The 21,046-nt window shown below is 36.0% G+C and overlaps 1 long non-coding RNA gene across 1 annotated transcript; it reads left to right on the top strand.

Annotated features, from left to right (window-relative positions):
* Positions 1 to 17,906: 17,906 nt before the first annotated feature.
* LOC119191479 lies at positions 17,907 to 18,724 on the top strand. The gene is made up of 2 exons (XR_005113475.1): positions 17,907 to 18,014; positions 18,678 to 18,724. It is a non-coding gene; the product is annotated as an uncharacterized LOC119191479 (long non-coding RNA).
* Positions 18,725 to 21,046: the final 2,322 nt, after the last annotated feature.

Here is a 21,046-nt window from a genome sequence, read left to right as displayed (position 1 = left end):
TAACCGTGAAGTTGCAGATTGCGAATGTCCTTGAACGGGTATCGCGTCGCAAACACGGCTAAGTATTTTATCTCTCCTGTACCAGCAGACCCAAAAGAATGTAACATATAAGGTCAGTCGGGGTAAGTGCGCCATAAAATTATCATAGCTGGATTCAATGCAAAATAATTTCTTTTCGTGCTGACTTAAGAATGTAATTTTATTAATTTAAGAATATTTGGTATTTTGTGATAACGACCTATAGCCATTCAAGGAAATCAGACAATAATTTAATAATATTTTGCTCAAAGTAAAAAAGATGGTAGTAGGCGAACTTGCCTCCGGAAATGGGGTAAGTGCGCCTGTGTAAAAAAAAACGTCAATAACAGACATTATAAAGAAAACACTCATTTTAGTCCATAGAAAAATAATTTTTACCCGCATTGCTCTTGGATAATTTTTTATAACTCAATATTATAACAAACTATGGCTGTCAAATCAAATTCGGGGCAAGTGCGCCATATATTTCTAAATCAGGGCTTCAAAACATTTTACCCATTTTTTATTGCTATATGTAGGTATTAATATTCGAGTTTTATGTACGGATATGTTGTTATAAAGAAATGGTAGCTTTAATACGAAATCCATTTTATTTCTAAAAACTAAAAAACATACAATTATGTAGGAATTAACATTTTTGAATGCGTTATAACTCAAAAACTTAGAATTTGGCCTTATAAAATTTTTCATTTCTGCTTTTGTAAAAACGAACCATTTAAAACAAACAAATATCCGACGAATTAACTAATACAGTTTTATTTAAGTCGGTTCAAAACAAAATACCTTGAGTACAAAAAATGATGCTGTTACATTTTAATAATAATAAGTCATATTAGTAAAACTTATTCTCAAAAAAGGTTGGTAATATATGGTTTAGGGGTAAGTGCGCCATACGACTATTAACTGTGGCGCACTTGCCCTACTCGACAATTTTGAAGTGCATTTTTTCGCATTGCTAAAAAAACCTTTATTTTAGTATATATAGATAAAATTCGGACAGGAAGTTAAAATAAAAGGTTTAAACTATGTACTCACCTTACTGGTTTACAGAAATATGTTAAATATCTTGAAATATTTGATTTTATCTTTCACGGGGTCATCTCTGTTTACAGGTCTAAATGACACTTAAAATAAAATGGCGAATAAATCGTATTAAAATGAACAGAGCCCTTTGTGTTTTTAGTGGAACTCCATTTCAGTTAGAAGCATAGATATAAGATTGCGATAATTGTATAACATCACTAGTTTTCGATTTTTTTAGGGCAGGTGCACTTACCCCGTCGGCGCACTTGCCCCACCTGACCTTAAGTAGGCAGTAAAATGTTCCAATATTGAAATTATTTTATTATTTCAAAAATGGTATAATTCAAGGCAGGTTACGGGAAGATGTCTTTTATAATAAATAATTTGTCTATAATAAGTTTCAGAATAACTTATGAAAACATGAAAGCGAAATAATTTAAGGAGTATGGTTCAATAAGCCAACAAAATCCCAGCCTGTACCTTTGCCTCATTTCAAGATTCGTACATGTACCCAAAACTCTAGTCAACATGACGATGTAATCAGATTCTAAGAATCAAGGAAGTGAAATACCTGGAATTGTTTGAATGAACGGCTGAACTAAATAACATGCTTTTTCTGGTGGGATACAGAGGGTAATTGGTTTCAAGAAAATGTTATATAATTCAGCTACCGTCTTCTATGTGTAACGTACGTATCTGTATTCCCTTGTTCCACATTGGTGCTCAGTGCGGAGCAGGGACACTTTTATACTACGGCTAGAAGGCGTATCATGTGCAGAATTGCCATATTGCGCAAACATTTAAGATTATCTACGGATAGTCTTAATAATGTTCTAAGAGTTCGTCAATTACATATACATGAATACAAAGTTATGTTAAGTAAATCTTCGAGACTTCCAACAGAGATCTATATTAACAAAAAGTTCCAGTTCCATGCACACCGCCCCATATACAACAAGGTCACTAAACTATATACCATCGATAATAACTTAGTGAATGCGTGCTTAAAATCTCGTAAGTGGGACTCTATCCTGCGCCCTACAATTATAAAAACAGTTAGACGAGTTTGCTATCAGTTTTATTTATTTTTATTCAGTTTAAAGCTAATTTTTCACTTTGAATTCGTCAAATCAAGTTTCTTATGTTATGTAATTGTAACATTGGTTTCCTAAGATACAGCCTTCGTATAGTATACCCCTGATAATTTAGTATGTAAAATAATTCTCGTGATAAATTTTAATAATTTTTCGATATTTTAAGACTTTGTAAATCTGATTTTATAATAAAGAATTTGTGTTTTCATTTCATTCTGACTGTACATACGTAAGTATTATATCCTTAACAGTCTTATCACGATTCCTGGCGCTGTGGTACTCACGGCTGATGGCACAAACTTTGTTTAAACAAATCTAAATATAGTTACAAACCTATCGTGCTGCCGCGTTGTGAGTGAACAGATATTGGAGATGTTACTCGTTTTAAAAGTATTTGTGTGTTCGTGATTATCCTTGTTTTGTGCGGTTAGATTACATTTTCAAGTGGAATTCGCATTATTTCAACTGACGTGTGTAATAAGTGTGATTAGTGGCATACAAGTAGCAGTCTCTTCAGTAAGTAATATATTTAACTAAGGGTTTAGTTTACAAAAGTTTAATATTAAGAAAAGTCTATTATAATTTATAATATCGGCCTAAAACATAGGCAAAAGATAAAAGTATAGGTAACACATAAAGACATGACAGAACATCCCCTACAATCATTAAAACTGGTTTGAAAATAGGAGAACTATGTTACAAAATAATTATGACGTCGATTTAGACAAATACATATATCGCGCCTTTAGAATTTCGGTAATTACACGAAAGTCGATGTTGCATTCGATAGTTTGTCACTTTTCAAATGTTGTGGATTATAAAGTCAATTTAACGGTTTTTTTGCACTTGCGTCATTGTTATTCTAAAGGTGCGATAGGAATGAGCATTATGGAAGTTTTCGCAAGCGCCTCCTCGAAATCATGTGGCGAAAATTCGTTTAACAACCAATCAAACGTTTTTATAGGCTCCTACATCATCATTAGCGCAAGTCTCCTACGAATTCTTTATAGTTTCAATCAACAAAATACTTGAGACACCTTACGCGTAGTAATGTTAATTACTATAATTACAAATCCACATACATTATGCCCTTTGTCGCGTTGCCTGTTCTCATTCTAGTAACAAAATGTAGTTAGTTGCTAATAATACTAGTTCACTATCAATTTTGTAAATGAAGCTACATATATAGAAGGTTAAACAATATTTCACTAGCACGTTTCCATTTTGTTGAATTCATTTTATTAGAAACTGCGCCTCTAACTGCTAATTTAGATAATAATTTTGTGACGCACAAAATCAAAGTGAATCTACAAAATAACACATTAGTTTTTTATATTTCAGATAAAATCTTTTAAACTTACGATCATTTTATAATGCAGTAAGTATATATTATATAATTAATTTGAAATTAAATTCAATAACAGTAAGTACTCGAAGTACTGAAAAAGTGCCTATTTCATAAACAGAGCAAATGTTATTTATTGCGCAAAATAGTATAAGTATATAATTTACATATATCCATAATATGTACATAGTTACTTTTATTGTAATATTGAAACACGTTTAAATAGTAAACCATGACGCCACGCGGTTGTACATTTTTTTATCTCGCTTAAAATTGGTTTAGGTAACATGTCGCGATCAATTTGGGGGCCGTTCAAGTATTACGTAACGCAATTTGGGGGGAGGGGGGTCTTGTAAAACGTTACGACGCGTTACAGAGGCGGGAGGGGGGGGGGGGGCTCGATGCGTACAAAGCGTTATGTAACATTGTTTTTTTTAATAACAAAGGTATTTTAGCGACTTTCCGGTATTATTCGTAAAATAATTGCGAATATTAGAAAAGTAATTTAACTTTAGAGTTACATAACTTTTGGAGGGGGGGTGGGGCGTTGGCGTACAGGAAAACCACCCCTTAACAGGAAACAGAAATTAAGACAGATGTAAATAATATTAAAAGGGAAGCCGGTAGGAACCTGGTTGTATGGTTGTTTTCTTTCTTCCCTGCCAGCCCGAGCTGGCTTCTTTGTTTACTAAGTATATTTTTCATTTATTTTATTTTCAATATAAATTGTCTAATTTAATTAAGTAATAATTAAATATTCTCATGTACCTTGACTTATCATAAGTGCAACTATGTTCTCCTACGTGATGAATAAAGCATTTTTTTTTTTTTTTTATGGACGCTTCGCTACTGATGGGTGGGACCTAGTGACGAGCACCCAACACATGGCAAGTAGAAAATAGCGTGTTGTCTCCGCCCATTCACGCACACAATGATTAGATCGTCGATGCGCTGCCGTCGGCTGCGGCTGTCTGACAAATTGTGATTGTATGTACGAACGCAAGGATAGCAGGGGCCTTATTCTCTATCCCGCACGTTATTTTAACAGTGCGTAACAAGCACGTAACACAACGCGTCATGTTTAGGACTATAGAAATTTGGCTTACAGAATACCATTCCACGCACATTTCTCGAAGATAACATGACACCGCCGCGTTACGCGTTTACACTATCATACAGAATAAGGGCCCAGCTCTACGCCGGACTCTACACAGTACTTACTAGTGCTCAATTCAATTCAAATCAGACAAATCTTCTCCCATACTATTTACCAGAGTTGGGCAATATGTAATTAGATTTAAAATTAACGATTACGATTACAAATTTAATTCTAAAAGTTATTTCAAAATTCGATTAACGATTACAATTTTATTATATAATTTATAATTGGATTAACTGTTATATTTTTGTAATCCTGATTGGTTAATATTACTTTTTTATTATACATTTAAAGAAAGTTAAATAAACTAAGAAATTGTACATAACATACATTTAGGTTTTTATTTTAGTACGTAATCAGATTTTCAACAACATTTTTTAATTAAAAATAGACTCAGGAAACGCTACAATTCAGTTTTTGGGTGATATACTTACATTAACTTTAAATTCGATTTTGGAGCAACTCTCTTTTCAAACACGAACAGTGAAACGCACTTACAGAAGTTATCACGTTACTACGATTAGTAATTTTATTATTGTAATCTCGATTGACGATTAAATGCAATTACTGTGAACGTAATCGGATTACAGATAATTCCAATATTATTTAATTTCGCCGTACACTGGTATATGTCGGCGCTGGGGCAGAGGTTTCCCCCAATTCCATGGTAAAGAGAAACACCAAACTTCACTTTTAACTTTTTATAATTAGTAACCCGAGGTATAGAAAACGACTGTGTCTGGCTGCTCAAATGCTCAGTTTAAATACTCTCCATTAACCGTTACAAAGTTTAGACATTCAATACATTGCTTGAATATAATATGATTTAACCAAAGTTTACTCGTAATTTAAATTAAACAATTCTTACAATAAATTGTTAATTATTTACAATATTTTAAACCAAGAATAGGTAGCGATGGGATAGAATAAACAAAGATACTTAATTATTCCGGAACTGGTGACAGTGAGGAAATAACTTAAATCTAAAATTGTAAATTAAATACTTTAAAATGGTACAAACGTGCAGTTTACATTTAAATAATCAAATATGAATTTCAGAACATGTTTTGTTTTTATATAAAATCAAACTTATAATAAGGATGTCTAACAAATATAATAAATTGAACATCATGATTATAATACGTAAGAATTACAAAAACATTCAAGGAAATCAATAATTAATATAAAACAAATTAAGGAACTCTTGAAATTACATAAATAAATCGCTTTAGTTCATTTCCGATATAATATAATATTTTAGTTATGTTTCGTGACAATAGATGGCGGTACAAGGGTGCGCCCATATATACGTACCGGCCTATATAGGTTCGTAGAAAGCTACTCAACTATGTAAACAACAAAATTCAAAAGCTTGGAGGCCAGAAGGTAATACATCCCTTACCAGTTTCAAACAAATTTTCACTAAAAAAATAAACTGTAATAAATACGTAGCGCAATGAATTCATCAAAGATATGTGTACTGTATTATACTATGACCTAAAAACTTTATTGTAATTGCTTACACTGTCCTTCGAAACGTTTCTAATATAAGTAGTAGGTACTCACCAAATATTTCCCAGCTCTATGAGGTCGTGGCCGCTGCTTCACGGCGGCGTTTCGTCGCGCACACGGCTTTGTGATCACGATGTTGGGCGGCGCGCGCGCCGGCCGCACACTCCTTACGTCTCTATTTCTTTTTTTACGCGTTTCATCCACAATATAAAAGCTCAAATCCGGTCGAGCCATTTTAAACTGATTAATTATAATTAATTATTATTAAAAAATATTTTCGGAATCGCGACTGATTCCTATTGAAGTCCTCTGTGTTAATCAGGGCACTCATATATGTATCTGTATTTATAGGGGGTTAAGGAGACGGCGCGGCGCGGCGCAGCATTTGCAACAATACGTAAAGGATATCTAATCTGATCGGAAGCGATAGCGTCACGCGCGGCTACGGCCCAGACGGTCCATCGTTGCATCACCTTGCATAAACGTGTTACCGTGGTTCTGAAGTCCTAATGCCAATTCTAGACACACACTCACGTGTTTCAGTTACAAAATGTTCGTGTTCAGTCACAATGTGTAATTATTTGCACCAGTATGACTAGACGTGTATCTCCCGTGTTGGGGTAGGTCGTAGGCGCCGCGCTTGCATCAACTGTAAACTAGCAAATATGAAAATTAAAATACAAAATACTGCGCAGCACTGCATTCTTCCTTCGTAATTTACATTTTGATGTATATTACTTTTATGATTCCTAATAAAGGTACACATATACATACATATACAGGCATGTCGTAGACGAACGTGCCACCAGGAGCTACCGATAGGCAGAGTTAGGCAAAAAGTAAGTGTATTACAAAATAACGAATAGAAAATATAATTATAATTTATTAAAAAAAAAAACAAATTTAAATTAAACTTTCGGAAAACTTTCAAAACGAGATTTTAGGCGATATACTTACACTTTTAATTATATTTTTAAAACAATCCTTTTTTCAAACATAAACTAACGTAGAATACACTCGCAGAAGTGATTACGTAACTGTGATTACTAATTAATGTAATCAAGATTAGATAACGTTTACAATTGATATTTAAGTAAGTAATTGGAATATTCCTAATCCCAATGAGATACGCATTTAAATACAAAAGTAATAGTTAAGTTCTACACTGGTTCCATGACTATTCTCCCTGTGTAGCACTTAGTATTTTTAAACTTAAGTTGCCTACCCAATGACTATACCGGTTAGTGGCTACAATGCCCTCCTGAGACAGCGGTGCTTTACCTTCCGAGCGAAACATGTACCACAACACCTTATGGGGCTACACTTACAGAGCCTGCACACACATTACATTTGCATTTACATTTACTTGTGGTAGGGTATATTTTATATATGCCCAGATAGCAAAAACCGATCATAAGGTGTTAAATCCCGCTATAGTGGCCCATGTAAGAGTGTGGCGTTCCGAGATCAACCTGTGTGTATCTAGTTCCGACAGGCCGGCATAATTGATTCGACTATCGAGGGGTAATCATTTTTCGTCAGTCGACATTCTATGCGACCCCATTTAACATCAGGTGTAGTGGGGTCACATTGCCGTAGCCGTATAAAAAAGAACAAAATAGCCACAGAGCTGGGCATTATGTATGTATGTACACGCACGTACAAGTACGATACACCTTACGGAACACAATACTTATAAGTTATAAATGTTAATGGCTCCGATCCTAAAAAAAATGCAGTGACGCCCTTAAACGATGCGAAGACTCGGGCGGTAGCAAATAAAAACGTCCCCGATTTTATGTTTTTTCAATAAGAAAGAAAGAAAGAAAGAAAATATTTATTTATAACAAGCAAAATTACATAATATAATCGTCACAAAAGCGAACCCAGCTCAGCAAGAAACATTGCATTGTTAGTTTTTACATGGTGGTGAACTAAATAAAAAAATAGCAAGTTCATTTTGAGTTTTAGATAAGGGTCCACAGGTGTCTTGGCCTCAGGGGCCCCGGTGCTCTTTACTACCTAACCAAACGGTGTCTACGCCCCTGGCCTCATGAACTGTTCACAGAGCACAATTTTACAACGCTCACGGCGCGGCGCGACGGCATATAGAGGCGTGGCCTCTGTTATTGGCTTAATTGTACCGTCACCACTCACGACTCACGCCACCATGCCCGCGTGCCCTGCCCAACGCTACTTCAAGCTTCGAAGATTTCATGAAACTAATCACCTTATCGGTTAAGATTTTTGGCATTATGATTGAATAGCTGTAGGGTATAAGTGTATAGTGTTCAGTGCGGAGGCGGCGGAGGGTGAAAGTTTTCAAAAGATAACCCGAGACAAAAAAAAATATTGTCTTAGTTAACATATCGCAGCCAATAGGGTACCGGACTCATTTTTGTTCTTTACTATTATCAAATATTTACATAATATAAATTATAACACATAAGGAATTATTGAAATCCGGTATAAAATCGACAAGTTATAAGTCTTTGAATTTCGGTGGAAGGGGTAATTAACAAGAAACAGTAAAGAGACGAAATACCCACATGTGACGTCATCGGGAATTACGACGCGTGCAAAAGAAAGAGATGAAGCGATATCCCCACCTCGCGCCCACTTCTGCACATTACAATATTTTAAATATGAATTACTCGCTAAGTTTTTAACCAATATTTATGCAGTTTTCGCAGGAGTGCTTCTTTTTCGTATTATTAACCATTACATATAGAATAATGTACAAAATCAAGCATAGGCCGGTCCCGTATTTAGCTGAAAACAAAAACTAAGACAAACGTAAGTAAACCTAAAAGGGAAGCCGGTAGTAATCTGGTTGTATGGACACTTCGCCACTGATAGTGTTATAGTCGAAACGGCCGCCTGATCGAGCACATTATCGTCCTTTGTCCGTAGAATGACGCAATTAGTGAGCGCACACACACATTCACGCCTTTCACCCCCAAAAGGATACGCAGAAGGGCAATTAGTGTAGTAACTTTTCGCCAAGTCTATTCTGTCCCATGCATTGATAGGCGATGAGCCTATTGTGGCATCGTAGTTCGTACACAAATAACAAACCCAGGGTTTGTCGGCCCGGGGTCTGGATTTTTATATATAGTACCCTATATACTTCAGTTTATCGCGGCAAATTAATCATGAAATACATAAACAATAAGATAAATTTGATGTTCACAATACTTTTCCCCTACAACGTAACAAAACACTTGGCAACTTGACATTACGACCGAGATTTCTCATATCGGTTTGGAGAAAAATATTAATTTAATCCAGTTACTTATAAACAGTAAAATTGAAATTTAATGTTTTTACGAAACGTATGTAACTATTCAGTTAATGACATACAATAAATCAACAATACGAAAGAAGGTAATAATAAAAGGCGGCCTGAAGTACCTACTACATTTCACATCACAGAAAAGATTGACTTCGCTAATTGTTGTATATTTTTTATTTTTATACTGCTTTTTTAATGCTACTTAAATGTTTCATACGTATAATATGTATGTTTCGAAAAAAACAGTAAATTAAATTCCACAGTGTATTATATATAGTTATTAGTCATAAAATTCATTGTTTCTAAATGATCTGAGTGCTTGGCGTTATTTTACAGTGGTTTCAGCGTGCGCGAAGTCAGTGCACATCGTTGCAAGATTAAACAAATGTAGCAGGACTCAAGATTACGTAATCGTAAAGACAGCGATATTATATTAATATTGAGTCATATTAAGTTGTGGTTACATCTTGTGTACGTACAACCTTTTGCTAATATTATAAACTGATATTTCTAAACCTAGAATTTGGATGAAATTTTTAATACAGATACATAAGGCTACTTTTTTTTCCGGAGAACACAGTGGGGTAGTTATAGGTACTGGAACTACGACTTTCCACGTGGTACTGAGTCGCGTAGCATTGTTTTATTCAATTTGTTTCGGGCTCACCCATCTGCACTTTTTAAATGTCTGATAGCTAGAGGCTATAGTTGCAAAGACTTTTTGTTTTAAAAAGTAAAGGTATTTTTTAAGTAGGTACTACATGTAAGTAAAACACTAAGGTAACAGTTAGCGATATAGATTATAGACCACCTACCCACACATAGAATGAAATAAAATGAAATGAAATGATTTATTTGAATCTGTAAAATGTTATACATTATTTAGATTCCGTCAATATTAACTCTACCAACAGTTCGGAAAGCAGTTTTCACCAGAGAAGAACGGGCAAGAAACTCTGGTGTTGCTCTTTTCAATCTGGGGCCTTATTCTCTATCCCGCATGTTAATTTGATAGTGTGTAACAAGCATGTAACACAACGCATCATGTTTAGGACTATAGAAATTTGGCTTACAGAATACCATTCCACGCACATTTCTCGAAGATAACATGACACGGCCGCGTTACGCGTTTACACTATCATACAGAATAAGGGCCCAGTTTAGGGAAAAGACTACATACAGTACATGATAAAGTGAGAAGAGAAAAAAAAAGTTTAGAGCAGTTCATTTATAGGCTCGTGAAATAAGGAATAAATGGGCGTAGCAAGAGTACATACAAAGAGTAAAATCGACCAGGAGACCATTGTTTTGTTCATTAGCTTTATCTGCAATAAATTGTAATCATTTCTCGTAACGCGATCGTTGTTTAGCTGATTCGCCCGCGAGCGCACGCCCAGAGGCGCGGCGCGGATTCACGCAGAGTATCATACTGAGTTTACTCGTAGCTTTGTAACCTCACTGTAGCAATCCATAGCACCATCTATTAAAAAATCCGATTTGAAGAACAGGAACAAATTACTATATTGTGTTTATCAGGGACATGTCTATCCGTTTGTCGAATTTCATCCAAATCCGTTTAGCGGTTTCTGCGTATTTCTATAGAATAGAAACATTCACATTTATATAATATTAACAAGTTTTTTTTGTGTATGAATACTCGTTATAATATCAGATACATACAGAAAGCTCGGCGTGTTATAGCTATGACGTAACGTGAATCACGCGGCGCATGCACACTGTGACACATTACCACCAACATGCAAGCACTGTTGTATTCCAATTGATGGATATTGTGACCTTCTTTAATTGCCATTATCTCATGAATACTAATGTTATTGACGAACGTAATGCAGATTATGTAATATGTACTACACACCTCTCAGTCGTACAGGTCAGTGGTCACACGTCTCCAGCAGCGGTTTGAATATATCACAAAACAAACCCCTACAGTGTTGGCATATCTTTTAAGTTATTGTGCTTGTACACTTTTATAACAACTTTCCTACTTCCCACTGAGATCAAATCTTAAAATATGGTTAAAATGCAATCTAGTTATGCAATATGGCGTTACGAAACCTCGGAATGCTAAGACTAATGTTTTCTATACAGCGGCGGCCAACTCCGCACTTCAGTGCGGAATTGCGGTTGTTTATACTTATAGCATACTTATAGCATTCGTTTTAATTGAGGAACCAAACTACTAAACCAATTCAGAAAAAATATTATGGGACTAATTTGGAAGTAAATTGTTTCAGATAAAAAATATTTTTCCAAATCGGTTAATAAACTACTGAGTTCCGAGATAAAAGATATTTTTAAAAATACGCGTCAAATTGAGATTGTTTTTTTAATAAATTATTTATTAGCCTCAATAACCCGGTATGGGCAAGCCCCACCCCCTAAAATAGGTATTTTTATGAATTCATAATAATAATATTATACAGCGGCGATAGCCTAGTTGGGTGTGAATCGCTCTGTCGAGTCGAATGTCCGCAGATTGAAATCCCAAGGACACACACCTCTCACTTTTCTAAACTTATGTGTGTATTCTTTGTGAATTATCGCTTGCTTTAACGGTGAAGGAAAAACATCGTGAGGAAACCTGCATACCTGAGAAATTCTCTATAGGAATTTTCGAGGGTGTGTGAAGTCTACCAACCCGCACTGGGCCAGCGTGGTGGACTAAAGCCTAATCCCTCTCAGTAGTAGAAGAGGTCCGTGCCTAAAAAACAGTAGGACAGTATATACTTAATACAGGGCTGATATTATCATTATATGTAATATGTATTTTAATCCTAAAACATAACGGACTTTGCGAGTACTCTGCATAAAGGGGCTAAAGATCTCTCCGAAACGCGCTCAAACATTAACGGCGTGTACGACTGTTGGACACTTACTGCCCGCAATGTAGTCTATCTTGAAGCCGCTTAATTATAGTAGTAATAGTAGTATGTAAGCGAACAGCTACCACTGCTTTCAAGGCTCGTTTAATCACCTTTTGCGACAGGCAAGGGATACCGTGGCGGCAATTTCAAGATGCCCCGATCCACAGGGCCCAAACCCCACCCTACGGGCCAGTGCCTTGACAGAAAAATGCTAAAATTTGCAAATATTTGCAATAATTTGCAGATGTCTACGCGTGGCCCTTACCATGCGGCCAACGCTCTTCTCAGAGTGCGGTTGTATAAAAAAAAACAAGTTTTAGCTTTCAACGCGAACTTAATAATTAAAATACGTCAAGATGTACCTAATTATTATTGGCATTAGGTACAATGAGGTTTACTAGATTTATAAACCACGCAATGGAGACATGCCACTGCGCCAGTTAGAGCGGAGATGCAGACTTGGAAAACGTAGAGTTCAGCTGTAGTAAGGCGCGATGCACAGCGACCAATCACAGCGATGCGCGGCGACCAATCACAGCGATGCGGAGAGGTGTGGTGGCGGGCGCGGCGCCCCAGCATCTTCGGCGCGTGCGGCGCGATAACATCATTACAGTGTCTGCTTAACCAAAGGACAGTTGCATTCCGATACAATTTAATTAAACTATTGTTTCATTAACCCATTGACACATTTTAAAACCAAATAATGGCGGGACAGCAATCAAGTTTCGAAATTGTGAATGAAATTCCTAAAAAAGTGAATAAAACCAGAAAATCGCGCCCGGCGCGCGGGTTCGCGCCTAAATTTGTAGTTTCAAAACAGAGTGCACGACAAAACGCTAGAAGACAGCTTAGTAGTGCCGGGAAACATCTGGTGAGTACCTATACCGCCGTAGCTATGTTATTTAATTTAACAATTACTTATTCAAAAGGTTTGCAAAATAGTGCATAAAAGTATAATACAGTTAGCGCGGAGCACAAATATTCTACTTAGATAATTCTAGATGCGGTGAACCATGCAATATTTGAACAGAGTTACATTTTACTGCATTATTTAATTTCATCTGTTTTGTTAAACTGTGTGTGATTTTATTGATTAGGTAGAGTTAAGCAAAAATATTTAAACAAATTAATCGATAAGTTTCTTGCATTACCTTTATTATCTTACGTATAATTTTCTGTATTTTAATCGTAGTTTAGGTACTGCAATTATTATATGAGTATTACTTGAGAATTAACATAAAAATAAATTTACGCCTTCACATGTCTATGCAGTGTACTCAGGTACTGAGTTCGATGATGGCCCACATTGTGTATGACAGTTGGTCTACAATAAGTAGACAGTAGAGTTTCAAGGACGTCCTGTGTCGATAGGTAATTTATTGCCGACGACACACCCTCAAAAGTTCAGGACCGTCTGTTTGACCGTTATCAGTTGTGTGCTCGAGCCACGATGATAGCTTTAGTTCATAAACAAGTGTGCGTCTTTGCACTATTAGCAATTTCATGCGTTGATTGAAATTGCAGTTTAAGTAAAGCAGGCGCTAAGGAGAAAAGCCTCTGTGTAAGCTACATTATTTATATATAGAACTGGATGGCACATGTGCATCACTTTATGTTAAGTGTCCTTCACCATCCACAAACACAGGTCATAAGAGAAGAATCACTACTAGTTTTGAGGCTTTAATAATCCATCCTAAGTTAACTCTTAATTATAGCAGGAAAATGTTAATATTGCAAATGGCCGCCCCGCCCACTTTACTATGCGATATTGATCAGGCGCACCGCGCTTGCAAAAAAGTGCACGATCACAATACACTCTGATGCTTGTATTTTATTAACAAGAATTATTATGACTTATGAATTTGGTATTTTATAATATTGTTATGATCCGATAGATTTTCAACGGTTGTTGATTTTAGCATTAAAAGTATATTGTTTTTACATTTTCGTAGTAACTTGTTATTCTCATGACGAGGTTTCCGACTTACTAGTGAATTAGCATAGGGTATAGCGTGCAGCCATTCAATAGTAAGAAATATTAAAATAAAAAAAAATTACATATTATATTAATAGCGAAATTGATTTCTTGTTTTTTTTATTCACGACTGAAGCGCTGCATCTGTAATCGGCGCACGCTGTGACTAAATCACGGCGCGGCGCCTCTGTTTTTAAGGAAAATTATATATTAATTATAAAATACTAGCTTTTGCCCGCGGCTCCGCCCGCGTTATAAAATTTTTCAGGCTAAAGTTTTCCGTTATAAAAGTAGTGGTTTCCCGGGAGCCTATGTTCTTCCCAGGGTCTCAAACTGACTCCATACCAAATTTTATCTTAATACGTTGGGTAGTTTTTGAGTTTAACACGTTCAGGCAGACAGATGCAGCGGGGACTATGTTTTATAATATATTTTTAGAACTTTTTAAGAGGTACAATCCCGTCATACATCTTTGTTGCATAACTTTAACCGTTTACGCAGCGCACGCAACGGAAGCTCTGAAAACTAATAAATTGTCCCCGTGTTTGCAACATGTTTCATTACCGCTCCGCTCCTATTGGTCATAGCGTGATGATATATAGCCTATAGCACTCCACAAATAAAGGGCTATCCAACACAAAACGATTTTTCAGTTCAAACTGGTAGTTCCTGAGATTAGCCATTACTGCTCCGCTCCTATTGGTCATAGCGTGATGATATATAACCTATAGCACTCCACAAACAAAGGGCTATTCAACACAAAAATAATTTTTCAGTTCGAACCGGTAGTTCCAGAGATTAGCCATTACTGCTCCGCTCCTATTGGGTATAGCGTGATGATATATAGCATATAGCACTCCACGAACAAAGAGCTATCCAACGCAAAAAGAATTTTTCAGTTTGGACCGGTAGTTCCTGAGATTAGCCATTACTGCTCCGCTCCTATTGGGTAATGCGTGATGATATATAGCCTATAGCACTCCACGAATAAAGGGCTATCCAGCGCAAAAAGAATTTCTCAGTTTGGACCGGTAGTTCCTGAGATTAGCGCGTTCAAACAAACAAACAAACTCTTCAGCTTTATATAATAGTATAGATTACAATAAGATAGTTATTTTTTTCTTTCAAATATGAGAAAGACGTGGTATCCCCGAGGCTCTTTAAGCAAGCAGTACCCGACACGGAGCCACCTTTGGCGACGAGGGCGCAGCGGGTATCTAGGCGCCTTCGCCACAATGTTTCATGAGACCAATTTCTGAATTTAGGTATATCATGTAATCAATAAGCCACGTTTTACGTCGGCAAAGGATTTAAAAGTGCTAAGGAGATAATACATAATATGTATTTATTGCCTACTCAATGTTATATTTTTGTTTTATAGTCGAATTTGCCCAGAGTCCACGGCCACAACTCAAAGCTACCACGACTGGTAAAGCAAACAATGAAAAGCAACAACCATTATCCGATGGTAAGTTTACTTTGAGATTAAGGGTATTTCTTAACACTCAGGGTACACAGGTATGTTACCTGATGGTAAGTGGGTGCCTATAATAATATACACTGCCCTGCAGGACCAGCTTATTCGCCTCCGAGATGTGTCAGAGGTCAACCTATAACGGTCCACAGTTCTTAAACAATGTAGACTGCCACTAGATCTACATGGCAACAATTTTTTTTTATTTATGTTGAATGACGAGCCGAGCTTGCTACTCGCCTGGTGGTAAGAGATACGACCGCTCCCCAAAGAAACACTACCATCTACCATCTACCATCTACATCGCCAGTGATTTTTATCCTATGGCAGCACTCACTGAATCTTTGTCAAATCTAAAGCTAATATGTACAAATTACATTCCCTGCTCATTCCCTCAAATGCCCTAAATATCACGGATTTCCATATCGACGGTTCCAAAGATCAAAATCACATCTGCAAAATGCTCTTTTTGTAGTATGAAAGCTTTAAGTGAAAATATAAATATCAATTACTCATTTCAAAACTATTGATTGTTATCAGAAAATAATTTCTATTTTGAGGTGAGTAATTGATATTATTTATATTTTCATTTTATACTGCAATTAGACATTTTACAGATGAGATTTTGTTCTTTGGGGTAAAGAGAACTATTGTAGGGACCTTCGATGCTTTGCCGCTGTTGTCACATAAAATATAAAATCGTTTCTTTAGCGGTTCATATGTGCATTCAATATTAATCTGTAAAAGTCTAAAATTTTCAGTATTTTAGTTATTTTGAAATGCATGAACAAATAATAACATTCATAAATCAATAACATAAAACAAATAATAATAATAATAATATCAACCCCGTATTATCATATACTGTCTCACTGTTGGGCACGGGCCTCCTCTACTACTGAGAGGGATTAGGCCTTAGTCCACCACGCTGGACTTCACACACCTTCGAAATTCCTATAGAGAACTTCTCAGATGCGCAGGTTTCCTCACGATGTTTTCCTTCACCGTTAATGCAAGCGATAATTCATAAAGAATACACACATATTTTTTTAGGAAAGTCAGAGGTGTGTGCCCCTGGGATTTGAACCTCTGGACATTCGTCTTGCAGTCCGTTCCACAACCAACTGGGCTATAGTCGCAACTTGTGTTAGTTACTCATGTTTTGTCAATCTCACAGGATTTTTGTAATTAAGGCTTCTTATAAACTTTTTGTGGCGACAGCGGTTAGATTCTTTTGCATTTCACAAATTCACTTTGCGGAGTCGTTGTTAATAAAAATGATTGCAGATGGTGGTGGCGGGATCCAGAGTGGATTCGGTGACGACGAGCGCATCTCACCAGTGCCCGAGGTACGAACAATATTACCTAATAACACGAACACCCGCAATTGCACATGTCTTATAGTAAGTAGTCAAACCGCGGAAGGTCTGAGTGACTTGATTCTTATAAGTCAACAGCTAGATTGTTAAAAGAAAGTAATTGTCCATTTACGAACTGACTTCTTTTTTGAGAATCTTTGAATGCAGATTCTAATATCTTCAAGAGAAATGCACGTTCTCTTAAATATTTTTCTCACAGCTCCAACAGTTTGGGTAGTTGTTACTGCCCTCGCTATTCCGTCTAAAACCCACCATATATAGGTATGCATTTTGGCGGGTAGGAAGCGGTAATCACTTGGAAGCCACCTAATCTATTAGTAAACCAGAGTTGTTCCATCTGTGGTCAAGTATTGCTAACGGTCTTTTAACACTGGACGCGTTCGCCTCCCTGTGAAATTATTTGCAATTCGCCAGTGTGATCGGGTTTCAACTGTACCTGACCACAGATAAACAAATCCGGCCTTAGTCAATAAACGTCCCATGCTTGTGATGTGATTACAAAGCAGAAAGCGAAAGAATATACACCAACTTAGTGATTTATTCTACTCCATTAATCACTTCTCTCAGAACAAATTTTATACTTGGCTTGCCGCGAGTCTACTAAACTAAAAGTAGAGGTATTTGCGTCACGAAACTGAATGTGGATTTCATTTAACATTTTAGGTGCCGCCAAAATTGGTAACATACCAGTTAAACAAGATCTCCGCTCTGCATTGCGGACTTGGGCTGTTATCCGCCAACGTGAATCAGCTACGCAACCTTCTAGATTCTTCGAACACCCAGCCGTATTACTACTTCAACTTGACCCTAATCGCCGCTAGCATTATTCTGCAAGTAAGTTCTACGACAATCTTACACTCACTGCGTTTTGTCCTCGAAGGGGTAGACAGACCGGCAAATGCCCCTTGCTACTCTATTTAAGCTGTGTGTATTTCGTCCCATAAAGTATGGAGCCCGGCTCCGGGCTGATACTGAGTACAAATATCAATCACTTTACACAATCCGAGATCAAAACAGAGACCCCAGCTGCACTGCAGTTGTATTGTTATATATCTACCCCATCGAGCTTTCACGCCACTCTTAGAATATAATGACTTACATAATTTCTTTCTATTTAAACATGATTTGGAATATGACAAAACCAAGAAAACTATATTACTATATGCCAAATGAGTTCAACCATCCTTAAGTTATATATTTATTTACTAACGTGCAGCATTTCACTTTTGATATAAATATTAAATACGGACATTATCAGTCTAACTTATAAAAATTTGCCAAAGTTATGTTTAGTTAAAACACAAATTTACTCGATCAGCTGGAAGTCTAAACCCGCCATCTTGCCTCTTAATAAGGTTTAAACTAGGAACACGTGATCTTTCTGACAGCTATTTAACCAATTCTTAATCAAATCTTAAAGCTAAAACAAGTTTATAAGTAAGACTGTATGTATAAATTGGCTTAAGTAGAAATTATATATAATATCTAATTTGACAGATCGCTGTGGGCGTTGGCATCATCATGAACAACTTCTACAAAGTCATTAAAAAGTACATACAAAGCGGGCATTATCAACGACATGACCGTGGTGGGCGTTTACCTGATCACCATCCTGAATGTGTTCATCACGTCGTTCGGCATGGCGACCTCGCTCTAGTGGCCGACTCGTGACCCACGACATCTAGCGACTATAAACTCAAACTTTAAGTCTTAATTTCTTTACCACACTGCTATTTTATGTATTGTATCGCAATTGTTGCTGAAAAAGTGCTCATGGTTAGACAGTTGGAAGGAAGAGACCACGAGGACGAAACCCAGATTTCCAGTGCGTTGAATGTTTATTATAGAAAGCTGTTCATTACATATGAGTTTTGCTTAATCTGTACAGTCTAGTTATAGTAAATATTTAATTACCGTGCCTACTTGTGCTGAACGCTATTAATCATGGATATTTCGGCCTTTAAAAATTTAATATGACGAAATTTTAAAGGCAGAAATATCCATGATTATTAATTATTTTTAGATTTGCTTTCAACTGCGAGAACTAATCACTAACTAGACGTGAATTTAAATTTTTTACTTGCCAATACTTGTTTAGTTACCCAGATTAAAGCCGAAACAAAATGTATGAAAATGGACCTTGAGCTACCACCTTAATACAGCATTTCATCAGGCAAAAGACCGAAGCCGGCGGATAAACATCACAGTGAAGATAATTGAGAGTCACGGTCCTCAATAATGAGGGACCAACTGGAGAGAGATCTCAATTGTAGTAATAAGTAACAAATCTTATGTACTTACTTATGCGCTATGTTTAAGGTAAATTATATTATTTTACTCTTATAAAGTAGTACAATTTAGATGTAATATGAACTTCCTCCGACATTATCACAAATATATTTAAGTTTAGATTATACGTTCATAAGAATATTCCCATAACAAAGAGATCAAAATTATATAGAACGTACTTTGGGAAGATTATCATACAATTTTTTTGCGCTTATGTGATGGTTACTCAATCTGCTGTGAAATAGCAAAACATTAATATAAAATACTTCATCTGTTTCCATATCATGATTTGCACAGTTTTAATGCGATTTTTTTATGTAAATGTATTATTTTTGTATATCTAAGTACGCTGTGACATCTTGTCATACGGACATTTCAAATAAGACAGCGACTTATTACCAACTCCCCGACCCGGCTTCGCACGGGTGCAATATTTCTTCACTATTTAATAAAAATCACTCTATCTTATTAAAAACCGCATCAAAAATCCGTTGCGTAGTTTTAAAGATTTAAGCACACATAGGGACAGAGAAAGCGACTTTGTTTTATACTATGTAGTGATTGGTAATAACTTTTGAGCTAAAATTTGGCTCTGATGTCCGATCTATATATAACTAACTTTGTTCCATAATTATAATGATGCATTTACTTAAGTCTACGACAATACTATTAAGTTTATAATTTAATCGTTCTTTACATTAATTACTTATTTAGATAATGAAGTATTTATTTATTTTAAGATTAGCTTAGACATGTAAATTAGATAAATCCCTACGACGGAGACAGGATTTCATTAATATATTTTGTTCTTTTGTGTATGTAGGTAATGTCGACTAGTCGTGTACTAAGTCAACGTATGTTAAATAGTCCAAAGATATGTCCAGTCCAAAGATAGGTAGGTAATTTATAATAAAATTTATTGTTAATTATTTATATTTTTTATATAAAATTGTACTATGAAATTGTTACTTAAAATGAATTCATTTTATATCTTTTAAAACTACGAACATGGTGCTCTATTTTGCTAGTGGTAGGATGTATTGTATATCCGCCCGGATAGCGACCACCGTACGCAAGGTGTTAAAACCCGCCATAGTGGCCCACGTAAGTGTCGCGTTCCGGGATCAGCCTGTGTATATCCGGATCCAACAGGCCGGTGATAAATGGTGTCGACTGTCGAGGGGTAATCATCTCTCGTCAGTCGACATTCTATTGACCCCACTCTCTTTACCATTAGGTGGGGCCACTTTGCCGTATACAAAAAAAACGTGGTTCGAAATCATGTTCGTTAAATTTAAAAATACTTAGTAGTACGTACAAAGTTGTTATATATAAAAGACTTAAAATATACAGAATGATCAGGAAATATTTTGTTTATATATTGCTATGAATAGGTATGTTGGGAGGGATATAACAGGCTGACTAAGATCTATGAAATTGTGTACAAATCTAGTTGCATAACATATATTTTAAATCTTCTACATTATATTTTACATTCAATGATTTTTGACTTGATATACCAAAATAACATAAAAATAAAAATTTCAAAGGTTTTGTGGTGCCTTCTGTTACCATTT

This window comes from Manduca sexta, unplaced genomic scaffold (genome assembly GCF_014839805.1).
Source record: "Manduca sexta isolate Smith_Timp_Sample1 unplaced genomic scaffold, JHU_Msex_v1.0 HiC_scaffold_1553, whole genome shotgun sequence".
NCBI lineage: Eukaryota > Metazoa > Arthropoda > Insecta > Lepidoptera > Sphingidae > Manduca > Manduca sexta.
Note: the sequence above shows the minus strand (reverse complement) of the source record. Positions and strands in the feature narration are given on the sequence as shown.